Below are 8,259 nucleotides of genomic sequence, written 5' to 3'. Positions count from 1 at the left end.
CAGCCCCTGGCAAACACCATTCTCTTGTGTGTGCATGATTTTAATTACTCCTAAGTACTTTATTTTAGGGGAGTCATTCAGAACTTCTTCATAATTGACTTAGTTCACCGGCAGAATGTCTTCAGGGCTCATCTACCTGGTGGTATAGTCAATGCTAGAACTTCTTTCCTCAATAAGAGAGAATTGTATTCTATGTGTGCACCACCTTCTGTTTATGTGTGTACCCCCTGATGGCACTTTGGTTGCTTCCATGTTTTAGCTGTTGTGAATGATGATGCTATGAATACAGGTGTGGAAATACCTCTTTTAAATATTTTGGGTATATACCTGGAAGTGGAATTTTTGAGTCATATAATGCTAATGGGGGGGGGCTGCCATGTTGTTTTTTCACAGTGGCTGGGCCTTTTTACATTCCTGCTAGTAGTGCACAAGGTTTCCTGTTTTTCCACACCCTCACCAACACTTTACACTCTGCTGATATGGCTACCTTGATGGACATGGCACCTCCTAGTTGTGATTTGTGTCTTGTGCTCATTCATGTGGAGAAACGTTCAAATCTTTTGCTCATTTTTGAATTGAGTTTTTTGTTGTTGATTTCTAGGAGTTTTGTATATAATTTGGAATTGGTCCCTTAGAACAATGATAATTTCATTGATGTTTACTGATTTTTGTTTGTTTTCAATTTCATTGATTTATACTCTTTATTTCCTTCCTTCAACTGGTCTTGTGTTTTTTGTTTTTGTTTTTTTTTTTTTTTTTTTTGACCAGGAATTGAACTCAGGGCCTCATGCTTGCCAGGCAGGTGCTGTGCAGCTGAGCTACATCCCCAGCCCATGAATTTGTGTTTACTTTGTCTTCTTTTCTAGTTTTTTTTTTTTTTTTTTTTTCTTTTAAAGAGGAAAAGAAAAAGTTTCAACACAAGATAATAGTTAATACCTTGGGTATTGTTATTTTCAACCTACTTGTAGAACAAGATATAGGCATTTAATTGTCCAAACAATATTAGCACAAACCTTTCTTTTCAATGAACTGAGGGAAATTAGTAGTATAACTATTGTGTGTATATTGCATATAAATATATATATATATATTTTAAACTTTTCCCTTCTTTTCTCCTTTCCCCATCCTCATTTCTCTTTCCTTTTAAACAGTTCCTTCCCATTTTACAGTTTCTACTGTATATATATATATATTTTTTTTTATCTCATTTTCTCTTTCAGCTTCTCACACTAGGAAGACAGTATGATGTTTGCACATGTGTGTCTGGTTTATTTCACTTAACGTGTATGGTCTTGAGTTGCATCCATTTACCTATAAAAGCCTCCAGTTCATCTTTTTTTATGGTTGAGTATATAAATAGCCTCCATTGTATAAAAAGACCACATCTTTTTTATCCATTCCTTGGCTTATGGGCAGTTGGGTTGTTTCTGAGATATAGCTGTTACAGATTGTGCTGCTATAAACATGGATACACGTATATCACTGTGGTATGATGTTTTTAATTCCCTTTGACCTCAATACTCAGCAGGTAAATAGCTAGGTCAAATGGAAACTCCAATCCTAGTTTTTTGTGGAATCTATTCCACGCTGCTTTCCACAGTGGTTGCACCAGTCTACACTCCCACAAGCAGTGGAGAAGGGTTGTTTTTCCCCCACAGCCCCTACAGCATTTGCTACTGGTTAATTTCTTGAGAATAGTTATTTCCGGGGTGAAATGGAATCTGTGTTGTTTTAATTTGCATCTCTCAAATGGGCAATGATGTTGAACATTTTTTCTATATTTGCTGTTTGTATTTTTTTTTTTTTTTGGTCTTTTTGAGACAGGATCTCACTGTGCAGTTCAGGCCAGCTGTGAGCTCACTTTGTAGCCCAGGCTGGTCTTGAACTCACAACAATCCTTCTGCCTCAGCCTATCGAGTGTTGGGATTACAGGCATGTGCCACTACACCTGGCCTGCTGTTTGTATTTCTTCACCTGAGAAGTGTGCGTTCATCTCAGCTGCCCATTTTTGGATTGTGTCTTTAAATTTGGGAGGTCTGATTTTTTTTTTTTTTGAATTCTTTATATTTTCTTAATAGTAATCCTTAATCTGAGGAACAGTTGGCCAATATTTTTTGCCCACATTATGAGTTGTCTTTTTATCCTGTTGATGGTTTCTCTTGTTGTGAAAAGCTTTTTAATAAGATGAGATCCCAGTTGATTCTTTGTCATAGTTCCTGTGTGATTCCAACAGCATATTTCTCAGAACTAGAGAAAATAGTTCTAAAATTCACTGGGAACCAGAGAGACCTAGAATAGCAAAGGCAATTCTGGGCAACAAAGGCAAGGCAGGGGCATCACAGTGCCTGACTTGAAATTATATTGTAAAGCTACTGTGATAAAAACAGCATGGTACTGGGAAAAAAACAAAATAAAACAAACAAGCAAAAAAAAAAAAAAACCAAACAGATCCAAAGATCGTTAAGTCTGTGCTTACACCAGCATCTTTAAGAGTTTTACCTATTCTGTCTTCTAGCACATTTGTTTCTATTGTAGTATTTAGATCTTGGATCAATTTTGAATTTAGTGCATGGTGAAAGATATAGGTCCAATTTTAATCTTTGGCATGTGCAGAACCAGTTTTTCCAGCACCATTTACTAAAGAGGCTTTCTTCCAGTGAAGGTGTTTGGCCCCTTTGTAGTGGCTGAGTATGTCTGGAGTTGTTTCTGCATCTTCTAATCAGTTCCATTGTTCTTGTATCCCTGGCCTTTTTTTTTTTTTCCTGGCATTTTAAAAAAATCTTTATAATTTAGGTGTTTTTATGACAATGGATACAGTATGAATCTTCCAGGGAAGTGGACTGTTTGCTTTTCTTTCATCTCTACTCTTTCACAGGAGTTTGTTACCATTTATGTGTAGTGTTTGCATTTATACAACCGATAGGTTTTTCCAGCACAGAGAGAAGTAATGCAGAATAAAATACCTTTATTGTCGGCGTGGAGAAGATCGCAAGGAAAGAGAGAGACATGAATGTCTGAGGGCCTGTCTTGGGGTCCAAGGTTAAATAGCCCCAGGCTGGGGGCAGGGTTTGGGAGGCAGACCACCTGACATGGCAGACCAAGATTGGGCAGGAGCATGGGAAAAGGAAACAGGATATTACAAAAAGGGAAGTAGGAAGTCATAATTTGACTCAGGAAGAGGGGTGGGGCTTAGCACATGGCCTCTGTTGGCCAGCACCATACTGGCTCAGCACCATACCACATGATCGGCAGCGCCATATTGGCTGGATGCCATAGTGACTCAGCAGGAATTACAGTGAGGTGAGAAAACTATTCCGTCTTTTGGTTATAGGGGGCGAGGACTCCTCTTAGTCTGCTTCCTGCTGAATAGGGGCGTCGCTATAATAGGGGGCAAGGGGACAATGGGTGTTGCCTCCATGAACACCAGTGTTGGAGTTGTCTACTAGATCCACAAGTTTGTTGGCCGTCATTGGGCGAAGCCTGGATTGAATAGAAGACAAAAGTTTAAAAATCCAGGCCCTACAAGTAAACAGGTTGTTTTCATGATTATAGGCCGAGAAGAGGTAGCAAGAATGGTACCCATAGGGGCTGGCTCAGTGGCACAGCACCTGCCTGGCAAGTGTGACATCCTGAGTTTGATTCCCGGTACTGGAAAAAAGTAACCAAAAAAAAAAAAAAAAAAAAAATTGGTGCCCATGAGCCAAATGCATCATACCATCAGGACCATGGTGTAGGAGGGGGAGAGATAGTTTTTTTAGCTTTGGGCGTTACTCCCAAGCCAGGTGCAAAGATTTTTTACTTTGTCCATAAGTATCCCAGATTCATCTACAAAGTAGCAGCATTCTTCTCCCACCATAGCACAGGCACCTCTTCTTTCAGGTGCCTCCTCTTTCAGCTGTCAGGACGTCAAAGGCACTTGATTTTGGAGAGTGACTGCTGCAAGGCTATTAATCTGGTTTTGAAGGATGGCCTGTTTTATTAATTTTACTTTTTATTCAGGAGAGAGATCAGCTATGGTGTCACTTAAGGCCTGATGAGTATAGTTACTTAGGGCCTTGATACGTATCATATAACGTTCTCTTTAGACAAGATCTGGTAATTTTCAGTAACAGGAATCTGGCATATTTATTGTTGTTCTATCTGTATAGTTACTTGGAGTTTTGTAGTCTCTAGGCAAGAAGAAACCTATTTCTTGGAGAAATTAGTATTATTATGGCACTGCTTTATACATCTTGTATACTTTTCTGTTGGATGTTTAATACCAAGTGAAAGTGAGACCTGTATTAATTAAAACTTACTTTTTGCTATCTATCAAGGTCAGTTAAATCTCCTCAGGATTTACCTTGGAACCATGTACAGTGCCTCTCAGTACTTCTGTCAGTGTCAGCCGTCTGGATGAGTCATGGCCATTGCTTGACCAAGGTGCTTTCTGTGCAAGTTTGGGAGGCTTTATCTCCTGGTGACTCTCCTTAGGCACACTAGACCACTGAATCATTTTCCTCTGTGGTCCCATCATCTCCTTGATCAGAAGATCAGGAGCTCAACTGAGTTATATGATGTTGCAGCAGAGGTTCTCTTATGTCCTGAGTCTTTATTGACCTCAGAGGCCAAGGGCCAAACATTGGCTGTCCTCTTAGCCCATCTGTCTTTCTAATTTGGTCTCCAAACCTCAGTTGTTGAACATCCAGAAGAGAAGATTAATGACTTATATTGTAGTGGGAGCAGTGAACTCAATTATTAAAATTTTACCTGAGTATTAAGCACCTTGAAATATAAAGTATAGCTAGAGAACTATTACTTCTTATCAATTATGGATGTTCTGGTAATTGAATGCCTGTAGAATGTTAACAGACAACAGTTATATAGCTTTACAAAGAAAACTGGAAGTCAAAAATCATACATAGTATTGTAACATAACAAGCATGATAACATTTTTATAGAACAATAGAATAGCCCTTTTAGTCATCATCCCTATCTAATACATAAGGAGATTTTACCTAACTTGTCCTTAGACAGGATGTCATTTAAGAAGTTTGTAACATTGTCTGGGCTATTTAATATCTAAGCATTTCTAAATGTATCACATAAGTTTTTATTAAAAGGTTAATGTTTAAATGATGACCTCATGTTGACCTGACATGAACCTCTTCTTACAAATATCTGGAGCACAAGAGAAAGGCAGATGTCTGAATCTGAAAGAAAAATGTCTATCACTTTTATGAACAATCCCAGTTTTACATTTTAGAATATTGTACGTTTGGAAGGCATGAATATATTTAATATACCATGAAATGGACAATAATGAATTATTATTTTGTTTTTTAATTTAGTTTTGTACTAAATTATATCCTAAATTAATTATTTTAACCCCTTTTTCTAAGGTGGCTGAGTATGTCTGGAGTTGTTTCTGTCTTCTGATCTGTTCCATTGATCTGTTTTCCTGATATGGGTATTCACTGCTGTAAATTTCCCTCTTAGGACTGCTTTCATTGTGTCCCATAAGTTCTGGTATGTTGTATTGTCATTATCATTTAATTGTAGATACTGTTAAATTTCTTCTTTCATCTGTGAACCATTGGTTGTTCAGGAGGATGCTATTTAATTTATATGTGTTTATGAAGTTCTTGTGGTTTCTTTTGCCATTGATTTCCAATTGCATTACACTATGGTAGTTCCTTTGCATTTACTGAAGCATGTATTATGAGCTAGTATGTGGTCTGTTTTGGAGAATGTCCTGGGTGAAGCTGAGAAGAATGTGTATTCTGATGTTGTGGGATGAAACATTCTATAGACATCTACTAAGTCCATTTGTTCAAAAGTTTGGTTCAGTTCTAATATTTCATTGTTGATTTTTTGTCCGGTTGATGTGTCTTTATGTGAGAGTGGGGTATTGAGGTCCCCCAATACAATTGTATTACTGCTTTTTTTTTTTTTTTTTTTTTTTGCTTATTTGATTTTTCATGCCTGCTAATATTTGTTTTGTATAGTTGGGTCAAGATTGTTACCTCTTCCTCTTCGATTATTCCCTTTACAAGGATGTAGTGACCTTTTTTTTCTCTTAATCAGTCTTGGCTTGAAATCCACTTTGTGTGCAATAGAACAGCTACCCTTGCTTTTTTCTAGGTTCCTGTTGCATGGAGTAGTTGTTCTCCATCCTTTGACTTTCAGCCTCTGAACTTCTTTTTCAATTAAATGTGTTTCTTGTATGCAGCATATTGTTGGATCTTGTATCTTAGTCCATTCTACCAATCTGTGTCTTTTGATTGGTGAACTGAGACCAGTAACATTGATGATTATAACTGATATGTATTGACTTATCCTTGTCCTTATCCTTGACTTATCCTTATCCTTGTTATTTTCATGCTGTTGGCCCCCCCTCTTTTTTTCCTCCCTCTGTTTAGTTGTTTTTCTTGTCTGGTGGATTCCTTCTGCTTGGGTTCATGGAGTTGTAGTCATTGTTATCTCTTTCTACAGTGTCCTTCAAAACATTTTGGAATACTGATTTGGTGGTTTTAAATTTTCTCAGATATTCTTTGTTGTGAAAGTATCTTATTTCTCCATTAGTTTTAGAAGATAGTTTTGTGGGGTGCATCATTCTGGGTTGAAGGTTGTTTTTCTTTAGAACTTGAAATCCTTTCTTGACTTGAGGGTTTATACTGAGAAGTCAGCTGTGATTCTGATGGGCTTTCCTTTATAGGTGATCTGTTTCTTTTCCCTCCCAGTTTGTAAGATTAATTCTTGTGTTGAATTTCTAGAATCTTGACTATAATATGCCTGGCTGTAGATTTTTTTTTTGATCATGGCTAATTGAAGTTTTGTATGCCTCATTTAACTGTATGTCAAATTCTTTTTCTCTACCAGGGAAGTTTTCAGCCATGATATCTTTGAACAGTTACTTTTTAAATATTATTTATGCTATCTCCTGCTTTTTCATTGACTCCAGTCAGTCATGTTATTCTTCTTTGCCTTGTTTAGCTGCTGCTGTATTCATCTTTTGTACCCTCTTGCTATATTAAAGAAATCTTTCTTTTCATGATTACTAATCACAAGCCTGTCTTCTAAATCTGAGAACCTGTCCTCACATTGGCTTAATCTGCTGTGAATACTTTCAGTGGAATTTTTATTCTCCTGGATATTTGACTGAATCTACCTTATGGATTCCATTTCTTTTCTATGCTTGAGCATTCATGGCTTCCATAATTTTCTTAAGCTACTTTTTGTTTTTGTCAGTATTTGCTGTAGAGTCACTAAGTATGTTTTCATTGTGGACCCCATTTCCACAGTTATCTGAGAAATTATTTCTGATTTGATTTTTTTTTCTAGAGGCTCATTCAGATTACTTTGTTGTTACCACTTCAGAGAAGCCAAGTGGGTGGCTTTTGGATTGTCCCACCTGTTTGCCCCCTGGGTTTGCCTTTGGTGAACTGGATGTCTGGGGTTGCATCTTGTTTGTTTTCTCATTTTCTTTTCTTTTTTTAGTTTGATTCCTGGGGTAATGCTTATAAATTGCCTGTGGTGGGTTGCTTCATTGCTAGTATTTAGAACCCTTAGGAAATGATTACTTGTCCAAGATATCTTCCAGGTGTAACTGGTTTTTGGATTTTTAGCCTGTTGCAAGATCCTATGTCTTCAATTTGTTGGGGATGAGAAGTTGCTGCCTGTTTGGCCTAGCCCCTGGTTCTTTGGCACTGTGTGACAGTATTTTCTATGATCTTACTCAATCTCAGTCTTAGAATATCAGGAATAGTAGCTATTTGGAACAATTATGTCACTTTTGGCTAAAGTGGTACCATCAGCAATAACAGTAACAACCAAAGCCTAGAAAGTGACAAATGGAGGTAATCATTAATTTGCCACCTTTAACCATATGCACTAGTTCTGTAGTTACATTAAAAAAATCTAAAACAGACCAGAAAATTATGTGCAGTATATAAGTACTTAATATATCACTTTTACCTTCAGGATAAAATTTAAAGGGGCTTAGGGAAAAAACAGAGAGGTAGAAGAAGAGGAAGAGATTAGAAGTAAGGCTGGAAGACAGAGGGGGATCATGCTAACTTCAGGAAACTGATGCAGAAGACTGGAGGGAAAGAGAGGAAGAAGAGATAAAAAGAACAGAACAGAAAAATAGGCACAAAGAGACTAGAAAACTTGTTTGCACTCATATAAAAGCAAGACAAACAATGAAGGAGAAAAAAACAAAAATAAAAAAATAAAAACAAAACCACCACCACCACCACCAGAACAATAAACAACAGA

This window comes from Chinchilla lanigera, unplaced genomic scaffold (genome assembly GCF_000276665.1).
Source record: "Chinchilla lanigera isolate Chin_1 unplaced genomic scaffold, ChiLan1.0 scaffold00090, whole genome shotgun sequence".
Classification (NCBI taxonomy): Eukaryota; Metazoa; Chordata; class Mammalia; order Rodentia; family Chinchillidae; genus Chinchilla; species Chinchilla lanigera.
This window is presented reverse-complemented; position numbering follows the sequence as displayed.